We start from the raw sequence: 24,273 nt of genomic DNA, 5'->3' as shown, positions 1-24,273 counted from the left end.
CTTCTGAAAATAACTGCCTGGGCTTGATTCCACTTCGTCTGTACGCCCTATTGAATTTCTGAATCTGAAATGCCACATTGTTGAGGCATTCTTCTGCATCATCATCATATTCCGGAGCAACATCTTCCTTCTCTAATTCTGCCTGGAGTGCATTTGAGATAGCCTTTCCTTTCTCCTTTCTTTGATCTTCGAAGTTCATCTCTCTGGACTTGAGACTTCCTATTAATTCGTCCAGCCGTAGAGATGATGTATCTTTAGCCTCCTCAATAGCAGTAACCGTCATGCTGAACCTATCTGGAAGAGTTCTCAATACCTTATTCACTAGTGTCTCGTTGCTCAAAGGACCACCTAAGGATTGAAATTCATTAGCCAAATCAATCAACTTCTCATTGTATTGAGAAATTGTTTCAGTTTCCTCCATTCTCAGTCTCTCAAATTTGGAAGAGAGTAATCTGAGCTTGGTTCTTTTGACACTATCTGATCCTTCACAATGAAGCTGAAGAATTTCCCAAGCATCCTTTGCAGAAGTGCATACAGAGATTAATTTAAACATTGTTAAATCTACTGAATTGAAAATTGCATTTAACGCCTTTGAGTTTTGGTTAGCATTTGATAGATCGTCTGGTGTCCACCGTAATTCTGGAGTTGGAAAAACATCTCCGTCCACATCTGTGATAGTTGGTGGCTTCCATCCAGTGAGAATAGATCTCCATGCTCTCTCATCAATGGCTTTGATGTACGCCCTCATCTTGACTTTCCAGTAGGTGTAGTTCGTGCCATCAAGTACAGGAGGTCGCATAGAAGCAGTCATCTGAGTATCCATCACGAATTCGTTTCTGTAAAGAAAATAGGAACAAACACTTAGTATACGTCAAGTGTTGGCTCTTGATGCCAATTGAAAGAATGTATGGTCCCGAATTCGTATTATACAGAGATGTTATCTAAAGTGTTATGACACTTGAGACAACATGCAGCGGAAATATAAAGATTAAAAGACAATGCTCAGAATTAAAAATGTTCACAAGTAAAGACTTGTGAACTTGCCCTTTACAGGACGGAAAAATATATTAAACACAGTATTCTAAGAATACAAACAGAAGAGTGCGAAAACTTCTTCCTTATGAATGAATCTTTTTCAAGATCACTCTTACAACCAAATCTAGATACTAAAAGAAAAATATTAAAAATTCTAGACTTCAAAGAATGTACTCATAAAGAGTACGTACAACAGATCCTAGAAAACACACTAAAATTCTCGAGATTAAAATTTCAACTCTATTTTTGTTTCCTCGAAAATCTGTTCAAATCTTGAGTCTTGAGTTGAGTATTTATAGACTTGCCAAGCTTCCACTTCTCAGCCCATGATCTGCAAGAAAACCAACCACAAGAGCACTCAAGATAATGGGTTAGTGGGTTAGTTTGGAAGTTAAGATAAATTCCATAATTAAATCCACTAAGCACTACTTAACCCCACTTAGCCCACTAACTAAGATTTAGTTTAGAGTTTAAGAAAAGTTAAAAACACATTGTGAAATTAATTCACGTGTTTCACTTAAGAGTCCTATTTCGTCTTTCAGAAACACCATTCATGCTAGGAGAACCCGGCATGGTGTACTGTGGGACGATTCCACATTCCTCTAGGAAAATAGCAAATGGCCTTGGACGTTGTTCACCCGAACCGTCATATCTGTCGTAGTATTCACCACCACGATAAGATCTAGCACACTTAATTTTCTTGTTGAGCTGATTTTCCACCTCAACTTTTAAACTTTTGAACATGTCCAATGCCTCAGATTTTTCATGCATAAGATATAGGTATCCATAACGTTAATAATCGTATATGAATGATATAAAATATCGTTGACCATTCCAAGAAGCCTTAGGGAATGGTCCACAAATGTCAATATGTATCAATTCTAAGACATCCGAAGATCTATTGGCACCTAATTTCTTATGTTTGGTATGTTTTCCCTTAATACACTCAATACAAACTTCTAAGTCTGAAAAATCAAGTGAATCCAAAATACTTAGTGACACAAGTCGTTTAATTCTTGATTTGGATATATGACCCAAACATTTGTGCCATAACTTAATCGAATTTTTTTTATTAAGCATACGTTTAGTACCACGCGATTCCACATGCAAAGTTTCATTATATGATGCAATAGTTTCAAGCATATAAAGATTGTCATAAACACATAACAAACCAGTGGCAACATTATTTGAATTTAGAGAAAAACTAAATTTATTATTTCCAAAAGAACAAAAATAACCAGACTTGTCCAGTTTAGAAATAGAAACCAAATTCCGTCGAAAAGATGGCACAACAAAAGTATCTTTCAAATCCAGATAAAAACCAGTTCTTAATAATAATTTAAAATGCCCTATTGCTTCAACTTCCACCGATAGTCCATTGCCCACATAGATGTATCTTTCACCATCACTTGGCTTCCGGCAGTGAGGCAACCCTGCATAGAAAAACGTATGTGAGTAGTAGCACCAGAATCTAACCACCAAGTGTTTCTAGGTACTGAAGCTAAATTAACCTCACAACAGACCAAAGTAAAGAACATACCTTTCTTGGCACGCCAAGCTTCATACTTGGTACATTCTTTCTTCTAATGCCCGGGCTTTCCACAAAAGAAACAACCTTTAGTTTCTTCATTGGGTTTCTTTTTCATCGGACCCTTAGCAACTTTATCCAACTCACATTATGCCCTTACTCTTTGAGGTACTTGCCAGATGAGCACTTTCAGATCCCTCTTGCTTCATCCTCTCTTCTTCTTGCACACAATACGAAATGAGCTCATTAATAGTCCATTTCTTCTTTTGATAGTTATAATTGACCTTAAATTGCCCGAAATGTGCAGGAAGAGAGATCAAAACCAAATGCACGAGTATGTCATCAGACAACTCGAGCTTTAAAACCTTAAGTATAGAAGCAATGTTCGACATATCCATGATGTACTCCCTTATGTTACATTTGCCATTATACTTCATGGAAATCAAGCTAGCTAAAAGCGTGCTTGTTTTCGCCTTATCGTTTTTTTCAAAATGCTTCTCAATTTCGGCAAGGAGATGGAAAGTTTTAAACCTTGATTCGAGGGGGATAGTTTTGCAATGTGTAGACGACGGCCAAAGAGCCGAAATCAGCCGTCGCCACCGACCATGGTTTAACGGGGAAGAGGCAGGATAAAAATTTTGGAATTCTTGGTTAGGGTTTCAGAGTTTATTTAATTGTCAGATTCACACAAGACAAAAAAAAAATTATTTTAATTCTGAAAATCAAATAAAAAATAGGCTTGACAGATACTCTATTCTGTTAACTCAATATCATTCTCACATAATAAGACAAATCCCATAGTTGAATACAAACGGGCTATATAACATGTATTAACGTGAATAATCAAAATTGTAAAATCAATTAGAAAAAAAACAATTTTGACAATCATGAAATAAACACAATATATTCAATCTTGATACAATATTAAATCAAACATAATAGAACCCATTCCAAAAGAACACGAGCAGGCTTTATACATGAATTATCAAAACTATAATATCCCCTTCGATTGAATACAAGATGGCTCTGATACCACTTGTTAGAATTAATTCGCATATACTCGAATAAATCCCAAGACCATCAAGCATCAATCGAAAGAAACAAGAATGAATAAGCGGAAGCGTACCTAAATCCATAGAATCTTGTAGAATACTCGAAGTCGGAAGAGAGCCGGTCTTCCAAAGAATACACAATTCCTCTTGTTTTCTTTTTTGGTCGATGGATTAGCAGTAGAGAAGGAATGATGTGTTCCTTTGGGGACCACGACCCTTTATATATGATTACAATTAGAGTTCAACCCCATCAATGAAACCTAATTGTACTTTATTTGTCTCTACACATTGGGCCCACAACATTAGTCCAATACCATTAATCTAATCCAAATAACTTTAATTAATCTGATAGATAGCCATACACATTTAATTACACATGTGAGCCCATATAATTATTGAAATAATTCCAACATATATCACAAAAGATCATCCATATATTATTGCCCATAGAAATTGGTATACAACATTAAATGAGAAGAATCGATATGAAACAAGATTCTACAAAAGCATATCATATAATAGGGTCTTTCTACCGTGAGATCCCTAGAACACGACTTATATGAGATACCTCCTTCAGATTGCGACAGGTGTCCCAGCAACACAACCTATTTTTTCCTCATTTATGTATTGTCGCAAATAACCTTTGTACAATTATTATTTTAAAAAAATTCCCAATTATAAATTATTAATGAAATTTCAATTTTACCCTCTCTATTTTAATGCAATTTTAAATCAATATTTACTGTTGAGTTAAAATTTATAAAGTCAATTATATCATTATTTGTAAAAATCATTAAACCACCTATCCAAAATTGCTTCAATTTAAATTCGAACTTGTGACCATCTAAAAGCATACAAGAATACTTACCATTAAGACACAACACATAATTGAAAATAAACTAATAATACGAATATATATATCACAAAACTACAATGTATAATTATTATAAAACTTATATAAATAATGTTAAATAAATTATTAATTCTCATATAATTAATATTATATATTAAAAATATCATATACTAACAAATCTTTATATAATATAATTTAAAAATCTAAGGAAATGCTGATCAACTCGTGTAATTTAAAAATGAATTTCGAAAGAATTTGAAGTTTGAATTGAATCGTAAATTGTAAGATTTAATTAAAACATAATATTTGAATCAATTAAACTCATGCATTTTCAATTCAAAAACAATATTCAAAGATTTGATCGATTAAGCTCAACTCATGTCAATTTAAAGTGTAAGTGGCCTCGGCTGTTGTGGTGAGGCGAACGGTCTACCTTGGTCTTCCACGACCTTCTATGATCATTCCCTACCCGTCCCTTTTATTATTTGGGCCACCTGTGTTTGCCCGTATTCTTAACGTTTTGTTAGTTAGCTATTGTCTTTTGTTTGTCAACTGCTATTATTAGCCATATGTTGGGCAGTAGCAATTTGAGCAAAACTCATTATGTACTTCTTAAATATTGTTTTATAAACAGGTAGGGGGTCAAGCCTAACCCCCCACCCTCATCGGGTGTCGTTCTCTTAAAAAAAAAAAAAAAAAAAAAAAAAATTTGTAGACAATATTCAAATATTTGAATCGGTTAAACTCAATAAATTACAATAGTGTATTAATCAAACTATGTTTAGTTAAAGTTTAGTATCTTTTTTTTATTGAATTTTATCCTAAAAAATAATAAAATTTAATTCGTAAAAATCGTAAGATTTAATTGGTTCATGGTTAGATTCAATCTTACGATTTACAATTTGATTCTTACGATTTTACAAATTAAATTATTATTTTTTTGTTAAAATTGAATTAAAAGGATAGTAGACTTTAATTATAAATAGTTAACTCGATTAATACGTTCTTGTCAGTGGTTGAACTTAATCGATTCAAATTTTTGAATAACATTTACAAGTTAAAAGGACTTGCGCTTAATTGATTCAAATCATACGCTATAATTAATCTTATGATTTGATTCTTACGTAATTTAAGAATTATTTTTTTATGATCGATAAAATTGAATTAAAAATGTATTACACTTTAACTAATAATAGTTAATTTGATTAAGACGTTCTTGTCAATAGTTGAGTGAGCTTAATCGATTCAAATATTTGAATAATGTTTACGAATTGAAAGGACTTGAGTTTAATTGGTTCAAGTATTACGATTTACGATTAGGTTCTTACATGTGTTAGGAATTAAATTTATTATTTTTTATGACAAAATTGAATTAAAAAGATATTAGACATTACTTATAAATAGTTAAATCAATTATGTAACATGTTATGTCAATAGTTAAGCAATCCATTCAAATATTTGAATAATGTTTACTAATTAAAAGGATTTGAGCTTAATCGATTCAAATCTTACTATTTGATTAAATTAAATATTAAAAGAAAATTCACAATATAGTATTTGTATTACATAATTTTATTTTAAAGTAAGAAAACTACTAATTGGAATGAATAATAATTTTTTCTTCTTCTAAATAAACATATTATTTAATTTTTTATTTGGATTTGTCACACTATCGATTTAATAACATAAGTGAGTTTGGATTAAGTTATGCATTTTTTTTATATTTAATTGAGCATTCTTTACATTTTTAAATGGTGGAATTTATTAATATTACTAATATTATATGATTAATGATAGATGTTTGGCTTAATGAATTACAATTCTTTATATTTTTCAAACTTTATTATATTAAATTTGTTATTAATTTATTTAATATCAGTTAATAATAATGAATGTCGCAATTAATATTTTATTTAACAATATTTAAATACTTACATTTATTATCATTTTATATTGTGTTTTACAGATATATATACAATAATGGTTAAATATATTATAATAAGTTAATGGACTTGAATGGTTATGAGTAATGAATGTACTAAGATGCCACAAGTTCTATCCCTAATGAATGTATTTTTTTTGATTATTTATCAAATAAAACTCGGTTACAATAAATTTAAATGAATTATTTAATTAAAATATAGTAGGGGGTAAATTAGACAATTCAATGTTAATCTATTTTATATTAATTTAATAAAAAACATAATCGAAGGATAATTTGGTAAAGTAATTCATTTTTTGGAACATAAGCCATATTATTTTCCTAGGGTCCAGATTTAATCTTAAAAAAATAATGATAATTAATGCATATCTCATATAAGTTTAGAACACAATATTTTCCTAGGGTCCAGATTTAATCTTAAAAAATTAATGATTAATGCATATCTCATATAAGTTTAGAACACAATCTTATATAAGTTTAGAACACAGTGGTCTGACCATAGTAAGTTCAATATAATAACACCATGTGCAACAAAAACTACTGCACTGTAATTATTAATTATTAATTAATTCGTGTAAACAACACAACGATGACGTCATCGATCATACCCAGAGTGCGCCGGCCCTTTGGAGCATAGGCTTTAGTGCCCTTTTGAGGTGGAGGCTCGTGACCTCGTTGGCACCTCCGACGAACTCGCCGCCGATGAACACCGCCGGCACGGTGGGGTTGCAGCCGAGCCTGGACAGGGCCTGCTCAATCTCCCGCCCCATGGAGATCTCGTCAAGCTCGTACACCGTCGGATTGACGCCAAACTCGCTGAAGAGTGATATGATCGTGTGGCTCATGCAGCAGCTCGTCATGCTGAATATCACCACCGCCTTCTCCGACACCATTTTACTTACTCTGTCCATTCTTCTAATAACTGATTAGAAGAAGTAAATAATATATAATAATATATTGGAATATGTGTTGTCTGAAAAGACTGCCAGTAGGGTTTTCTTGTTTTTTATGTGGAGAAAATGGAGAGTGAATTGGGTGTATTTATATATAAATCCTGGGGGCGGGGTGGGGGATGTACACTTGTACTTGTTGGAATTGTTGGATTTTGAAGCTATTATTAATGTATTGGAGGTTTTTCTGTACTTGTCGTTTCAGTTTTAATAATATTGTTTTGAATTCAAATGTTATTTTGATCATTTTTTAATTTGAATTGGGCAAAATTCAGAATATGGAATTTGTAGTTCTTTGAATTAGCTTTCTAATCTAACTTGAACCGTCAAGATTGAATGTCGGTTGAGAAAGTTATGCATGAATCAACGAACACTGCCCACAACTTTGATATTTTAAATTATGTAAAATTTAAAATGTAACTCATTCATGTGTCACGTTATCACCCGACATCCAATCTACTGATTCAAGTTGGATTGAAAAGCTAACTCAATGGACTAATATATCCGTTTTTTGAATTTTGCCAAATTTAAACTAAAAAATGATCAAAATTAGGTTCTATGTCAAAACGGTATTAATAAAATTGAAATGATATTTAACATAATTAGTGTGAGAGTGATTGATGTGGAGAAGCACTTTGATATAAAAAAAAAAAAAAAACAATAAAAGAAAAACAATTACGAATCTCTGCATACGGAAGAAAGGAGACGTGTCCTTGGTACGGTTTTCTCATTCTTTATGAAGATTTTGTCAATATTTTGTTTTAGGATTAGATAGAATATGTTTTTATGTCTATTCTTTTCCACTATTTCGTTTTTTTTTTTTTTTTTTTTTTTCAATATTCTTGGGTAAATGAAGAAACCCTTGTGTTATAGAAAATCTACACTAAACCCCGGCTCCTTCGATTCTACGTCCGGTGATAAACATTGGGTGGGTCTTCTGCTGTCACATGTTCTTTTTTGTATTTTTTCCAATGTTTTCTGAACAGGACTGGCAATAGAACGAACGACCATTTGGGTCATGGTTTTATAGGGTCGAACCTGTTCAACTGGGTTTTTGATTTTCTTTAATATGCCATTATTTTATTAATTTTAATATTTTAAAAATATTACTTTCTTTATTTTTTTAATCTCCCACTTATTATTTTCACTTTTATCTATTTCACCTCACTTTTTACTATGTTATTGCTTATATATTTTATATTTTTTTCATTTTTTATTCTTCAAATCCGGCAATCGGCCACCCCTATTCAATCACCCATGATCATATCCGACAATCCTTCGACCACTCATGACTAGATTTGGTCACCACTACTAAGTTTGTGAATGTTCGCTCAAATGTAGCCACAAATAACCAACTCAGCGGTGATTCGATGTCAGACCGGACCGCTTTATTGTCGGGTCAGGGTCGAACCAGTCCGACCGGCCGGTTCGGTCCGGTTCTAACAACGTTGATTTGTTCTAAAACTCCCCTAGTGGGAGAATATATTATAAAATACAAAAAGTGAAACGTGGCAGCAGAAGACCCACTTGGTGTTTATCACCGGGTGTAGGGTCGAAGAAGTCCACCAAACCCCACACTATGTTAATTTTATTGTGTAGAACCCTGTATTTTATTGAATTATTTTTTGAAATTAAGTCAAACACATTTATTCAATTTTTATAAGTCACTCAAAATTATTAATATAAATATTTATATCAAAACTAAATTCGAATTTTTGATATTATTTATATTCTTTGACATATAATACAGTCAAGCTAAATTATACAAACTAGTAATTGTACCCGTGCGATGCACGGGACAACAAATTGCATTGTTTTGATGTTGTAAGAATATAAACAAACGTTTGATTTATCGTATGATCAAAATTCTATTATACTGGAACATTATTAAGTATACTACACACAAAAAAAAAGGAAATAACTTTACTGTTGAATAATTTTCCAAATGAATTGAATCAGCTAATACCAGTAGATTGAAAATTTGAATCAGGAAAAAAATCATCAACTATGCTATCATGTTGAGCTTAAAAGTAATTAGATTTAATAACTTAGTTAACATAATCAAAACTAAACTATCGACAACATAAAATGCCATCTATACATCTTGCATCGGAACTAAGCCCTTCTCCACTGCCTCATTTTAAGGCTGTTTTGCCACTGGAATTAACAATTGAAAAATTAAGAAACAAAAATAAATATAAACAATAAATTAAATATCACATACAAACAATAAGTCTTGAAGGTCGACTTCCAATAGCTTGTGGCTCCGCCCATTTTTGGTTAATTCTCTCAAATCATCCATTTCAATAACATGTCCAATAACATATAAAATGAAATAATTGTTATACATAAAATTTGAAAACTTTGGTATAAATTAATGAAACACATAATTTAACAAAATGAAATTACCTATAAGCCATGATGGAAAAAGATGTAAACTAATTGCCACACAGTCAATAGGATGAAGAAGATAAAAAACAAAATCTAAAGTCGGGTTACCAAAAGAAGAAGCCTTAGGTAGGGAAGAAATAAAATTCAAATGTTGCAGACATTCTATAAAACGATGTCACAAAATTCGCTAGGGATGAAAATCAGATTTATTTACCATTTTCTGTAAAAATCGAAAATCAGATTATTATAAATAATATCTAGGAGAATTTGATGAAAATCGATAATAATATTTAAAATAATATTCAGGAGATAAAAATTTGATAAAAAAATCAAAAAATAATATTTAGGAGATAAAAATCGAAAATAAAATTTAAAATAATAGTTAGAAGATAAAACTTTGATAAAAATCGAAAATAACATTTCAAATAATCTTAATGAGATAAAAGTTGATAAAATATGAAAATAATAATTAGAATAATATTTAGGAGATAAAATATGATTAAAATCAAAATTATTATTTAAAATAATACTTAGGAGATAAAAATTTGATAAAAATCGAAAATAATATATAGGAGAAAATAATCTGATAAAAAACAAAATTCATATTTAGGAGATAAAAAACTAATAAAAACATGGTAAAACTCGAAAAAAATATTTTAAATATTATTTAGGAGATATAACTTTGAAAAAAATTGAAAATAATATTTAGGAGATAAAAATCTGCTAAAAGTTGAAAATTATATTTAAAGTTATAGTTAGGAGATATAAATTTGATAAAATTAAAAAAATATTATTTATAATAATATTTAGGAGATAAAAATTTGATAAAAATAAAAAATAATATTTAGGAGACAAAAATCTGATAAAAATAAAAATAATATTTAAAATAATATCTATGGGATACAAATATGATAAAATTCGAAAATAATATTAAAAATAATATTACGGAGATAAAAACTTTGATAAAAATTGAAAAAAAATTACAAATATGTTGAAAATTATATTTAAAATTATAGTTAGGAGATATAAAATTGATAAAATTAAAAAAATATTATTTATAATAATATTTAGGAGATACAAATTTGATAAAAATAAAAAATAATATTTAGGAGACAAAAATCTGATAAAAATAAAAAATAATATTTAAAATAATATTTAGGGGATACAAATATGATAAAATTCGAAAATAATATTTATAATAATATTAAGAAGATAAAAATTTGATAAAAATTGAAAAAAAATTACAAATATGACATTAGGGTTTCTTAGGGTTGCCCTAGCGTTTCTTTCTTTTATATATAAGATATCTAGGAGATAAAAAAATGATGAAAATCGATAATAATATTTAAAATAATATTTAGGAGATAAAAATTTGATAAAAAATCAAAAAATAATATTTAGGAGATAAAAATCTGATAAAAATCGAAAATAAAATTTAATAATAGTTAGGAGATAAAAATTTGATAAAAATCGACAATAATATTTCAAATAATGTTAATGAGATAAAAGTTGATAAAATACGAAAATAATAATTAGAATAATATTTAGGAGATAAAATATGATTAAAATCAAAATTATTATTTAAAATAATATTTAGGAGATAAAAATTTGATAAAAATCAAAAATAATATTTATGAGACAATAATCTGATAAAAAAAAAAATTAATATTTAGGAGATAAAAAACTAATAAAAACATGATAAAACTCGAAAAAAATATTTAAAATATTATTTAGGAGATATAACTTTGATAAAATTCGAAAATAATATTTTGGAGATAAAAATCTGCTAAAAGTTGAAAATTATATTTAAAATTATAGTTAGGAGATATAAAATTGATAAAATTAAAAAAATATTATTTATAATAATATTTAGGAGATAAAAATTTGATAAAAATAAAAAATAATATTTAGGAGACAAAAATCTGATAAAAATAAAAAATAATATTTAGGGGATACAAATATGATAAAATTCGAAAATAATATTTAAAATAATATTAAGGAGATAAAAATTTGATAAAAATTGAAAAAAAATTACAAATATGACATTAGGGTTTCTTAGGGTTGCCCTAGCGTTTCTTTCTTTTATATATAAGATTTATAACAATTTTGATATTATAAATAAATAATTTTGATTTTACTAAATACATTGATAAAATAATTTTTTATTCAAAATTGGAAATTTCCAATCTGTTATTTAGTTTCAATTTTGATGCAATTATTTTTGTAAAAGAAATGGAATCAAATGTTGGAAATCCAAATGAGAGAAAAAAATGTTCTAAAATTTAAAGTTTTGAATTGGAAACGGCAAAATTTAAAAAAAAAATAAAAAAACTTGCTAGAAATTTCATCCTTACCATTATCTTTAATTTTTTTATATTGCAATTGAATATATGTGTTTGAATTAATTTTAAAAAATAATTCAAATTTTAAATAAAAAAATATTTTTGCATAAATCTCCCATATATTGAAGAAAACCTGCACCAAACTCCCTTGTGTTATGAAAAACTTGCATGGAATCGCTAAATAGTCAACGGTGTTACTTAATTGTTAACGGAATGGGGGATTTCATGCAAGATAAAATAAAATACAGGAGGATTCTACGCAATAAAATTAACACGGGGAGGTTTGGTGCAGGTTTTCCATAACACAGGGGGGTTTTATGCAGTTTACACTTATATTCTTTCCACATATTTCCATTTTCTTTCAAATTAGATTAATTGATGTATGCATTCGAATTTTTCATATACAAAATTAAAAAACACGATTTTGTAAGTGGTCCATAATATTCAACTTTCTGGTATAGCTTTGTGCGAGGCATCTGTGATGAGTTGGAGAGAACGAAGTTGGATTTATCCAGTTGGGGACCCTTCTTCCTTTTTTCTCCTCTTCTTCGTAATCAAATATTCTATTCCATTATATACACGCTATGGCATATATATAATTCTCTAAATAATGGAAATAAAAAACATTTATATTAAAATGTATTAAATTTAATTTTTACTCTCAGAAGAATACTATGTAAGTAAGATGGTCCACAATCGCAGTGTTATCCTCTTTGCCTTTTTTTTTTTCTTTCTATTATATATATATATATATATATATATATATATATATATATATATATATATATATATATATATATATATATGCCCAACAAATGATATTGAAATCAATGTAGGATGCAATTATGAGTTATGTTGATACAATCGTAGCCTTGCTCTGATATCAATTGATACATTTGCAAATAAAGCATAATACTTAATTTTCTAAGCAAACGTACGTAAGAATTATTGAGCAATAAATTATCTATTTGATGAATCCATAATTGTTCGCTCGGATTTTGAGAGAAGACGGGATTTGGTATTGTAACAATCAACTCATATATGAAAGTATTCGAAATAATTTTCTCGTGGGAAAATTGAGAAGCAAGTTAATTAATATAATTGTTTGTATTTTAATTTTTTTTATTGTAGTAGTTAAATCATCAGAAAGAGCAAAAACTAAATTAAAAAATGAAAACGACTTTTTGAAATTCGATTTGAGAAGCATTCCAAATGTAATTTCATTCCGGGAAGAGACGAAAAATATCACCGAAAGGGGTCAATAGTCTTATATTTTATAAAGTAAAAAAAAAAGAAATTTGGTTTCATTTTCATGGTGAATATATTAATACAACTTTCTCTACACAAATCTCAACAGTAGTAGTAAAGTTTGCCTTCATTTTCAAGCTTTTATTTCGTCACCAATTTTTCGAATCTTGGCATGCATGTTAATATTATGTTGCCTCGTCACTTCAAAAAGTATGTAAATGTTTCTCATCTAATTAAATTACCAAATTACCCCCACTCGATTCGAGAATTTACGAGAAAACAGGGCAAAGAACAAGTGCCCATAACTGACCCTAAAATACCTCGGAAGGCCGGTTTGTAGGGTTACAGGTTACTTACTTACTTACCTGGCCCATATATCATAGTATTTATTTGCTGTCCTACTTATCAACACATTTTACTCCATTTGCCACTATCATTTTTTCTTTCTAATATACACATTAATTATATATTGGCTATTTAAATACAATATATCTTTTTTTTTAGTGGAAAATACAATATATCTTATCTTATATTATATATAAAAGAAAGAAATGTTAGGACAACCTAAGAAACTCTAACGGCATATTTGTTAGTAAATATATATATATATATATAGGGGCTATATGACAAACATCCCTCATTGATTTTTTACTTAATGATAAATCCATTTTTACTACTTGATATTTGTTATAGACTCAATTGACTCAAATTATCCATAATATCCTCATTTAATATTATTGATAATTACCATATTATATTATTAGTAAAAATCAATTAGTTTTTTTAACTATACAAATCTCCTTAATATCTCTACATATAACGTTGTTTCAGTTTCTATTTTTCCTTTTCTTTTTAATGGTTTTCTTTTATTTTTTATTTTTTTATTTTAAACTATTTTTTTCTTATTTATATTTTTCATGTTCTTCATTTTGATTTTTTTTAAAATAGTTTTATTTTTATTATTGTTTTTTAATGGTTTTCTTTCTTAATTCCGATTTTTTTGTGAAAAAAAATATTTTTTTTCCCAATTTTTTTAATAAAAAAATGTTTTGTTTAATTATTTTTTTATTATTATTTTTATTTCTATTAAAAAACTTTATTATTTTTTTAATATTTAAAAATAATCCAGCAGGTTTTCAAAATGGAATCCACTATAAACTTATCGGAATCCGCTATGAATTTGTTGAAAACCACTATAAATTTATCGAAACCCCACTACGAACTAGACGAAATCCACTATAATTTTGTTCAAAACCACTAGAAATTTATCGAAGACAAAGCCAGACATTATGAAAATCACTTTGTATAAATAGCTATATAAATATGAAAACCACTATGTGTACACAACTATATAAACATGAAAACCACACTGTATTAACAACTATATAAATATGAAAACCACTATGTATAAACAACTATATAAACATGAAAACCACTATGTATAAACAACTATATAAACATTAAAACCACTATGTATACACAATTGTATAAACATCAAAAACCACTATAAATTCTAACAAGAAAACATCAAACTTCAGCGCGAACTCAACCTTATCTCTCATGTCTTCCCAAAACAACCTCAAATTCAACACAAACACACCCCACTCCAACTTTCTTGACAGAACAACCGCCCTGTCACCAATATACCTCGCGCTCCTATCGATAAAGGGCCGTGTGTCGAAAGTGTGCAATCGCGCCAAATGGTTTGAAGAATTACAAGCTGGTCCTTGAATTGGAGTTTTGAACTTTTTTCATCCTTTTGGCTATCATCTATCTTGTCGATAATCGATAATTCTCCGTTTTCTTCAGAACCTCCCAATTGTGCAAGAATCCCAACCGAAACTGCACCGATCCATTTCATGACTTTCTGGATCTCATCAAACAACTCCAAAGTATGCATGTTACTGTCATATGCAAACATTACAATCCCATCTAACTTCTTCTCTCTAACTAATCGGTGCATTTCGAAACACCGAAAAACATAAGCACTTTAATCTAAACCAATGCAAGAATAAAACAAAAAGGACAGACATATATTAAGATATACCTTAGAACGTGGAGCCTCCTCATCTTCAATTAAAGCTTATGCCGATCCTCCCAATAAACAGGCATTTTTCGGTCGAATCCGACATGGATTGTTTTATATCCCGAATTCGAAATCAGTGAGGCGGTTTCGTTGGTGGTGCCGCCAGCTGCTTCGACGAAGATCCAGAAGAGATCGTAGGGCACATTAATCAAGGTGTGCATCACTCCGGTGAGATGCAGTGCCTGAAAAGTCTGTACATAAGTTGGGGTGATGGCAATCACAGTTCTAGGGCTCTTGAGTCCGTACTGAGACCTTTGCTCAAACTGAACCCTTCGATTATTCTGTGCGCCTTCATCACCTCCGCCGGATCCGGATGCGGCCACGGCCGAATCAGAATCTCGTGCCTCCCGACCACCACTCTGCTACCATCCCCAGCGGCGGAGACATTCCTCTCCGGCAGCGGCGCCGCGGCGGTGGAGGAAGGTAGAGTTGCTCGGAGCGCGGTGTATATGGTGGTGGTGGTGGTGGTGGTGGTGGTGGTGGTGGTGGTGGTGGTGACGGGGAGGTGGCGAATAAGAGGCCGCGATTTTTTTATTTTTTTTGAGAAAGGAGGTGATTATTGTACGCAATAAAATTAGGGTTGAATAAATAATTAAAGGGTATAATGGTGAAACTTAACTTTTTTTAATTAATAAAAGACGTCTTGGATTTATCTTAAAATTGAGAATTTTTTTTGGACCTAATGTAACTGGACTTGTCTAATGGGGGACTTTTGTGAAATAATCCCATATATATATATATATATATATATATATATATATATATATCCTATTTTGCAGTCATTTTTTTCTTCTAATTACTTCACACCCAATATCAACTAGCACAATCTTGATCCATAACACTATATTTTTTTAATTGTTATTATTATTTTTATCTGTTATTTTCCAGTTTATTTTTTCTAATATAAAAGAAAGAAACGTTAGGACAACCTAAGAAATCCTAATGGTATATTTGCAAGAAAAAAATATTATATATATATATATATATATATATATATATATATATATATATATATATATATATATCCTTTTTGGAGTCACTTTTTTTTTTTTCTAATTACTTCACACCAAATCTCATCTAGCACAATCCTGGTTCGCAACACTTATTATTATTTTAATTTCTAGTCTATTTTTTTTTCTGATTCTTCTTTGCTTCATTTATTTAATGATCAATTTCATATTTTAACAATGAAGTTTATATTTTTTTTTTCAAAATAAGTTTGAATTATTATATTTGTATAAATATTACTGTTGTTATCGATATCACTAAGAAATTTTATTATAATTGCTTTTGTCATTTATTAAACTAATCATTATTTTCACTTTTGAAATGCTATTCCCGTGCATCGCACGGAGAAAAAATGCTAGTATATATACACATGACGGAGCCAATATAGGTTGATGGCACCATGCCCCCCCCCCCCCCCATCCCACCCCCGGCGACACTCCTTTTCTAATTACACTTAATTAGAAAATAATGAATGTGGAATGCTCGTTTTAAAAATCACCTTCTATAAAAAGAAAATTACGCATAATTGTTTTCTTTTCAAATTAGAGGAAGAGTGCCAACATATTACCATAGCATACACTTAACCAACTACAACAAAAGAGAAAAGAGTAAAGAGAGGAATTTCAGACAGATTAGTTAGATCAACTTCGAAAATAATTTCTCTTAAACTCTTCGTGCAAAAACTTTGAAAATGTAACCAAATACTCTCATATGGGTCCAAATCACCCATTTAAAACAGTTTTAAAATATCAATATCCATTTGAGAGAAATAATTAAACACATGCAACATTACAGATTGAAAATCCAGAACAGAGGAGGGAGTTTTGAAAATTCTTTATAATATCCCTACTGTTCTAAACACTATCAAATTTTATAACAAAGGATAAAATTGAATTATGAGTCTATTCCAAGTGAAATGGATCCATTTGAGTAAGAAAAAATTCACATATTAATGCATGTCCTAAAATGACTCTGCATGTGCATAGTTATGGAAAATAATTTATAATAGATTCATTTCCTATTCAAATAATGCAAAAGCCATTCCAAAATGACCATAACAGAAAGTCCTACGACTCCGTAACATTAAATGCAATTCCGAACATAAGGTATATTTAATACGTATTGTAAAACAACATGGCAGAACAAAACGTATAATTAACCGGTGAGCATTATATAGAAGTTTTGGGAAAAAGGAGCCCATTGAGCCACATATGTATGGATTACCTTGACCCATAACAAAAGTAGGTAATCATAATCCTAATTATTATTAAATGTAATGTTCTTACTAATAAGAGCCCCCGAGGGGTGGAATAGTACGATAATAGATGCCTAAGATAGTATCAAAAGTCTTTAAAATTAAACTATATAAGTAGAACCACATGGCTAGATTAAGAGCACACAATATCCACACGCCTTCAACACATCCCTTGATCCTCGAACCCGGCTCCCAACTTTAGGACTTGTACTCGGGATTGAAAGTACCTACAGTCATTTCAACACGTATATGAGTCTCTTGGACTTAATGAGAATTTTCGAAGAATATCGAATACACATAGGCAAATAAACATATATTTATGCTATATATATATATATATATATATATATATATATATATATATATATATATATATATATATATATATATATATATATATATATATATATATATATATATATATATATATATTTGCCTATGTGTATTCGGTATTTCTTCGAAAATTCTCATTAAGTCCAAAAGACTCATATAGGTGTTGAAATGCTTGTAGGTACCTTCAATCCCGAGCACGAGTCGTAAAGTTGGAGTCGAGTTCGAGGATCGACGGATGTGTTCATATGGATGGCGTGTGGATCATGTGTGCTCTGAATTTAGCCATGTGGTTCTACTTATATAGTTTAATTTTAAAGACTTTTGATACCGTCTTAGATATCTATGATCGTACTCTTCCACCCCTCCGAGGTTCTTATTAGTAAGAATATTAAATTTAATAATAATTAGGATTATGATTACCTATTCTGGCAAAAACTTCTACGCAATGCTCATCGGTTAGTTATATGTTGTGCTTTGCCCTGTTGTTTGATAATACGTATCAAATATACCTTATGTTTAGAATTGCATGTGATTTTACAGAGTCATACAGCTTTCTCTGACAGTCATTTTGGTAGGTCGTTTGCATAATTTGGATAAGCCATGAATTTATTATGAATTAGTTTCCATAAGTGGACACATGTAGAGTCATTTTACGACATGCATCAATATATGAAGTTTTTCTTACTCAAATGAATCCATTGAACTTGGAATATTTTCCTATCTCCATTTTCTACTTTTTTATAAAATTTGGTTGTGTTTATAACATTATGTAATTTATAAAGAATTTTCAAAGCTCCCTCCTCGGTGCTGGATTTTCAAACTGTACAATTTCATATCTTTAACTATTTCTCTCAAATGGCTTATGATATTTTAAAACTGTTTTAAAGGAGTGATTTAGACCCATATGAGAGTATGTCGTTAAATTTTCAAAGTATTTTCACTACATTGTTAAGAGAAATTATTTTTCGAAGTTGATCTACCTAATCTGTCCAAAATTCCTCTCTTTACTCTTGATAATTTAAATTACTAGCTAGTCATGCATGTCTCTTATGTGAAAGTTGGTTAAATGTATATGATATGGTAACTTTCTATTTGTAGAAAGTGAATTTTTAAAACGAGCATTCCACACCCATTATTTTCTAAAAGTCTTCGGCTAGCATATTCTAAATTACTAAGTGTAATTAGAAAATGGATGTCACCAAAATTATTTAATAATAATGAATATGATAATTAATAATCTATTTAATATTATTTATTATAATTATTTTACACTTTTAATTTATGTTGTATAGAGTTCTTGCATGTCATTTATCAAATATTTACCATGTCTCATTGGTTAGGAATGTGATTCAATCTCAAGGAACCTGAGTTCCAAAACCCAACTAAAGCATTTTGAACAAAAATTGAAAAATCAGGGCTGAACTCGGACCGGGCCCGGAACCGCCCCAAACCCGGTAGGACCCGAGTGGACCCCTCCCGGACCCTGACCGGCCTCCCTATGGGTCAGTTTCAGGTCCCCAAGAAGTCGGACCCGGACCCGGCCCTACCTGTGGCCGTGTCTAAGTAGAACCACATGGCTAGATTAAGAGCACACAAGATCCACACGCCTTCCATATTAACACATCCCTCGATCCTCGAACCCGACTCCAACTTTATGACTCGTGCTCGGGATTGAAAGTACCTACAAGCATTTCAACACCTATATGCGTCTCTTGGACGCAATGAGAATTTTCGAAGAATATCGAATACACATAGGGAAACAAACATATATCTATCTATCTATCTATATATATATATATATATATATATATATATATATATATATATATATATATATATATATATATATATATATATATATATATATATATATGTTTGTTTCCCTATGTGTATTCGATCTACCATCTCAAATCACACATATACACAATATAAACATTGCAATTTTACCTCAATCGTTATTTCATTAAGGCACTTTACCAATTTACCTTTACCTTCTCGATTTACCTCTTTGACCTTCTTTTCATCATTTCATAAGGAATAAGAGTAGATCCCTTACAAGGGAGTCATTCGTTTGCACATACATTCATTTCATGTAAGTGCACTAGGTGTGTGAGAAAAACATTTTTGTTCGGATATCCTTTGAAAAATCAAGCAAAACATTAGACAATAAGCCTTCATTTATTTGAAACCCGTATCATAAGTGCAATCAAACCACACACTCTTCATCTCGTTTTTGGGGTACCGGGCCCTCATGCCCCCTGCTTATTCGATCTAAAATTTGCAAGATTTTTCAACTTAAAAAACATGCAAGTGAGGTTAGTGTATACTTTTAATTTCACATATCCAAAGTTAGCTTACACATAAGCATATTAGTACACATATTTCACAAAGGCATATAGTTTAGTCACAACACAAAATCAAGTAAGAGACATAACAACTCAAGCAAATAGCATAGATCACATATTTTACATATATAACAAAAGTAGCTCAAAGCATTCAATTTTTTATAGTTACTACCTCCAAGTTTCATTAATTAAAGTTCAAGCCCTTTTTCCCAAGAGACTTGAAATTTTCTTTCAAAGTAGCACCAAATTTCAATTTATTTCATTTTCTTTCTAGATCTTCACATGCAAGAATGCACCATAAGATTTATAGTTTTTAATACTCATTCTTGCTCTTACTACATGCATCATCAAGAAGTTACTCCTATTAGCAATTTAAATATTTTTCAACAATCTTTAATCACACGAAATTCCAATTTTATTAATCTTGTTCTCGGATTTTAGCCTCATATATTATCTTATTACTCATAGATCATAAACCATAGATCATAAGCTTCCTCGACCCGAAGGGAATACACTTACAAACACGTAGGTCAATATATATACACATAGAAACATATACTTATATATTGCACATCGAGATTATAAATAAACCATAAATCAACTGATCAAGTACTTTATTCGACCACGTAGGTTTACGAAAACCATAGATCGAAGTTTCCTTAAGATCACGTAGGTCTAGTATATATATACAAATTAAATCATTATTTTATTCTTAGTTTTTCAAAATTATTTCATTTAAAGCTTAGATTATTACATACATGGATGATCAAAACATGAATACAATATAAAATTTTATTTTCTTCCTCCTTTAGTTTTCGGTCATCACAAGAACATTAACAAGAAATTAAAGAGAAGAAAAATACTATTGATGTTGAAGCACTTGTAGCAAGAATTCGAAAATTCTCACCTTGTTATTCTTAGAAAATTTGGAAGGGTGTTCTTCTTTTCTACAAGGAGAAGAAGAAGAAGAAATTTTAGAGAGAGAGGAAGAAGAAGCTAGCTTCTTGAAATTTTCAAAAATGAAGAAAAGAAAGAAGAGGAAGAAGACTTAGTCATTTGGCCAATATATTTTGAAAATAGAGATATGTATTTTGAAAATGGGAGAAGAAGAGAATATTTTGATCTTTGATCTTTAGAATGTATAGAGAAGATGAGAAAACATATGAAGGCTTGGGTTCTATTTATAGAGTTGTGGGGGATTAGTTTTTTTTTTTTTATAAAGTAAATTCAAATTCATTACAAAGAGAAGTAGGGGAATGGGGGACTCGAACCCTAGACCTTTACCCTATTGGTAAATGTTAGGTACCAACTCTCCTAATGGGGGTTGGTGGGGACTAGCAAGCTTAATGATTAAGAATGGGGGAGTGGCCTTTTTGCAATTTAGGCAAACTTAGAAATTATCTAGAGGGGCTTGTTTGCAATTTAATTTAACTCTCCTTAAAAATAAATTCCAAATGGAAAATCTCAATGCACATGGGCTCACCTAGAAAATAGTTGTACTCAAGGAAAATTTTGGTCTTGTGTTGTACCATGGTGGCCGAAAATTGAGGGAGTAATAAGAGAAATTTTCGATTTTGCTTACAAATAATTTTATTCAAAATAAAAATAATAATAATAATTTCCAATTAAGCAAATATGCGATTTTAAAATTCTCCTAATAAATGAGTTCTAGCAAAAATAAAGGAGTATGATTAATCTCTAGATATAATAATTAACTAATATGATCAATTTTACTTAGTCCAAAACTATTTTGAACTAATGCATTCTATATGAAATTTCACCGATTATCACATAATAAAATCTTAAACTCCCGGACTTAAATTCTGGCTCCGCCACTATATATGTATATATAATGTCTGTAGCTTGGCAATTAGTTGATGAATTCTTTTTTTCTCAAGCCCCAAACAATATATGCTAATGGCTTTGTTCTAGATTGGTTGATCATTGTACCAAATCTTGTGCAAGATTGTGTGAGAATTAAATGTATTCTTTTTAATTATTTTTTCTGTTGAGATCGATGATCAGTGTCGGATTAAAGCTTTCCGACCTTTGTAGCACAGAAGTATGGTGTGCATGTAATTCATCTGTGCATATATAGATGATTCTTTATAGTATTATTATATGATATTGTAAATTTGTAAAATATATACAGGGACGGACCCAGAGGGTTTTGGGTTGGGGGCAAGAATATTTTCGGACTAAAATGATATAAAATCTTAACTTTGGAGGGCTAAAGTATATAAATTAATAGATAAATAACACAAATATTAAAGAAATAATAAAAAACACGTAAGAAAAAAATAAATTCCTGCAGGGGCGGCCCTTCCATGACATACCTTGGGTCTGCCTCTGTATATATACATTATATGTAGGTATTTTGTCAACCGACCAAATTTTCAACATTTTTAGTAACTAGGAAGATGCACGTGCGTCGCATATGTCTAGTTAAAATATTTTAATAAATTGTATTATTTTATATTGCATTAGGTATATTTATCCTAAAATATTGTAGATTCAGCAGGAGATTTTGCTTTAAAGATCCTAAAAGAGGTCATGGTTATGTCAAAATTTGAAATATTGAAACTTAAACAAATATATACAACATGGAAGCCATGAAAGAAATAATTTGAACTTCAATTATCAATAATACTGATTTAAAAACATAAATATTTGCTTACATGAAAGATTCCACGGAAATGTACATTAATCCATCACGGGGTGTTTCTTTACTCAAGAAATTTTTGCCTGTGCGGCCTGATATGTCCATCAAATCAGTCAGCATTCTTCTCGATTCTCTTCGCACAAACGCACTCAAACACCGAGTCTTTTAAGCCACGTAAACGAACACAAGAGTATGCAGCGGAAAACAAACACACAAGCACGTTTACGGGCAATGCCCAACCTTTATATTAATTTCCCACAAAGAATACAAAGGAGACTAATGTGCACACACAAAATCCTCACTCAGAATGCCCACAATTGCAATCTGAACTCTCTAATGCTAGATGGGTCGGATTTGTGCACTCATAGCCAAATAAATACAAGGAAAATGTAGTTTTCACATAAAACTACCCAAGGACACATGGCAGCACTAACACATGACACTTGGCTAACTATTACAAGTAATAAGGGGCAGTTTTTCATGCTTTTCCAAGCCTCAACCGCTCCGTAACTTCCCTCAAATCTGCCCACAAGGTTGATTTTCGAGGCCCAACTTGATCGGACGCGCGCGCGCGCACCGAACGGTCCAAACAGCCCGCCCGGTTGCTAGGCAGCCCATCAGCCTTGCCTTTTCCGCACGTTTACTTGCCTTTGCCGATTACTTGCCAGTTCTTTGCCCATACGGTCATTAGCACGCCCCCACATCGGGCTGCCTTGCTTGACTTGCCAATCAGTCGTGCCAAATTGCCCACACTTGTCAAGTCGTGGTCGATTTCCCTCGAACGTTCGTTTGCCCAAGTTATCGGCCACATGCCGATTATTGCCCACCCTTGTCCGCATTCGCTGCCGAGCAACGCCCGTGCCAGCCACTAGTACTTTCGATCACCGTTCCCACTTGAATCAAGCCGTTCCTTGCTTTTTCGGACAAACACCCCAAGTGCTTGCCCAACGACACTCGATCGACCACTCATTGGCCGATTGCGTGGCTGTCTTGTGCCAATCCTCACTTGGCACCATTTCTCGGCCATGACTCGGCCACACTCGAGTCATTACCGATATCACCGATTAAGGGGGTAACAGGAGGATATGTTAGGAATAAAGTAAAAAGGAACAAATAAATATAGGAATAGAGATAAAGCACTTTACAATGTCCATCAATGGGTATTTATTCATAAAGAGATTCAGACAATAAATTTATTTACAAAAAAGTTAACACATGGTTCAGATTTTTGTAAAAGACTAAA

The 24,273-nt window shown here is 30.7% G+C and overlaps 3 pseudogenes; all 3 read right to left on the bottom strand.

Annotated features, from left to right (window-relative positions):
- Positions 1-2,384: 2,384 nt before the first annotated feature.
- On the bottom strand, positions 2,385-4,930 carry LOC148771732 (uncharacterized; annotated as a pseudogene).
- A 1,954-nt stretch (positions 4,931-6,884) lies between these two features.
- Positions 6,885-7,439, bottom strand: LOC105961543 (monothiol glutaredoxin-S5 pseudogene; annotated as a pseudogene).
- Positions 7,440-14,810: 7,371 nt separating this feature from the next.
- LOC105961523 (putative beta-1,4-xylosyltransferase IRX14H pseudogene) lies at positions 14,811-15,956 on the bottom strand (annotated as a pseudogene).
- Between the last annotated feature and the right edge of the window lie 8,317 nt (positions 15,957-24,273).

This window comes from Erythranthe guttata, chromosome 3, assembly GCF_056151865.1.
Source record: "Erythranthe guttata isolate IM_541 chromosome 3, IM_541, whole genome shotgun sequence".
Lineage (NCBI taxonomy): Eukaryota > Viridiplantae > Streptophyta > Magnoliopsida > Lamiales > Phrymaceae > Erythranthe > Erythranthe guttata.
This window is presented reverse-complemented; position numbering and strand designations above follow the sequence as displayed.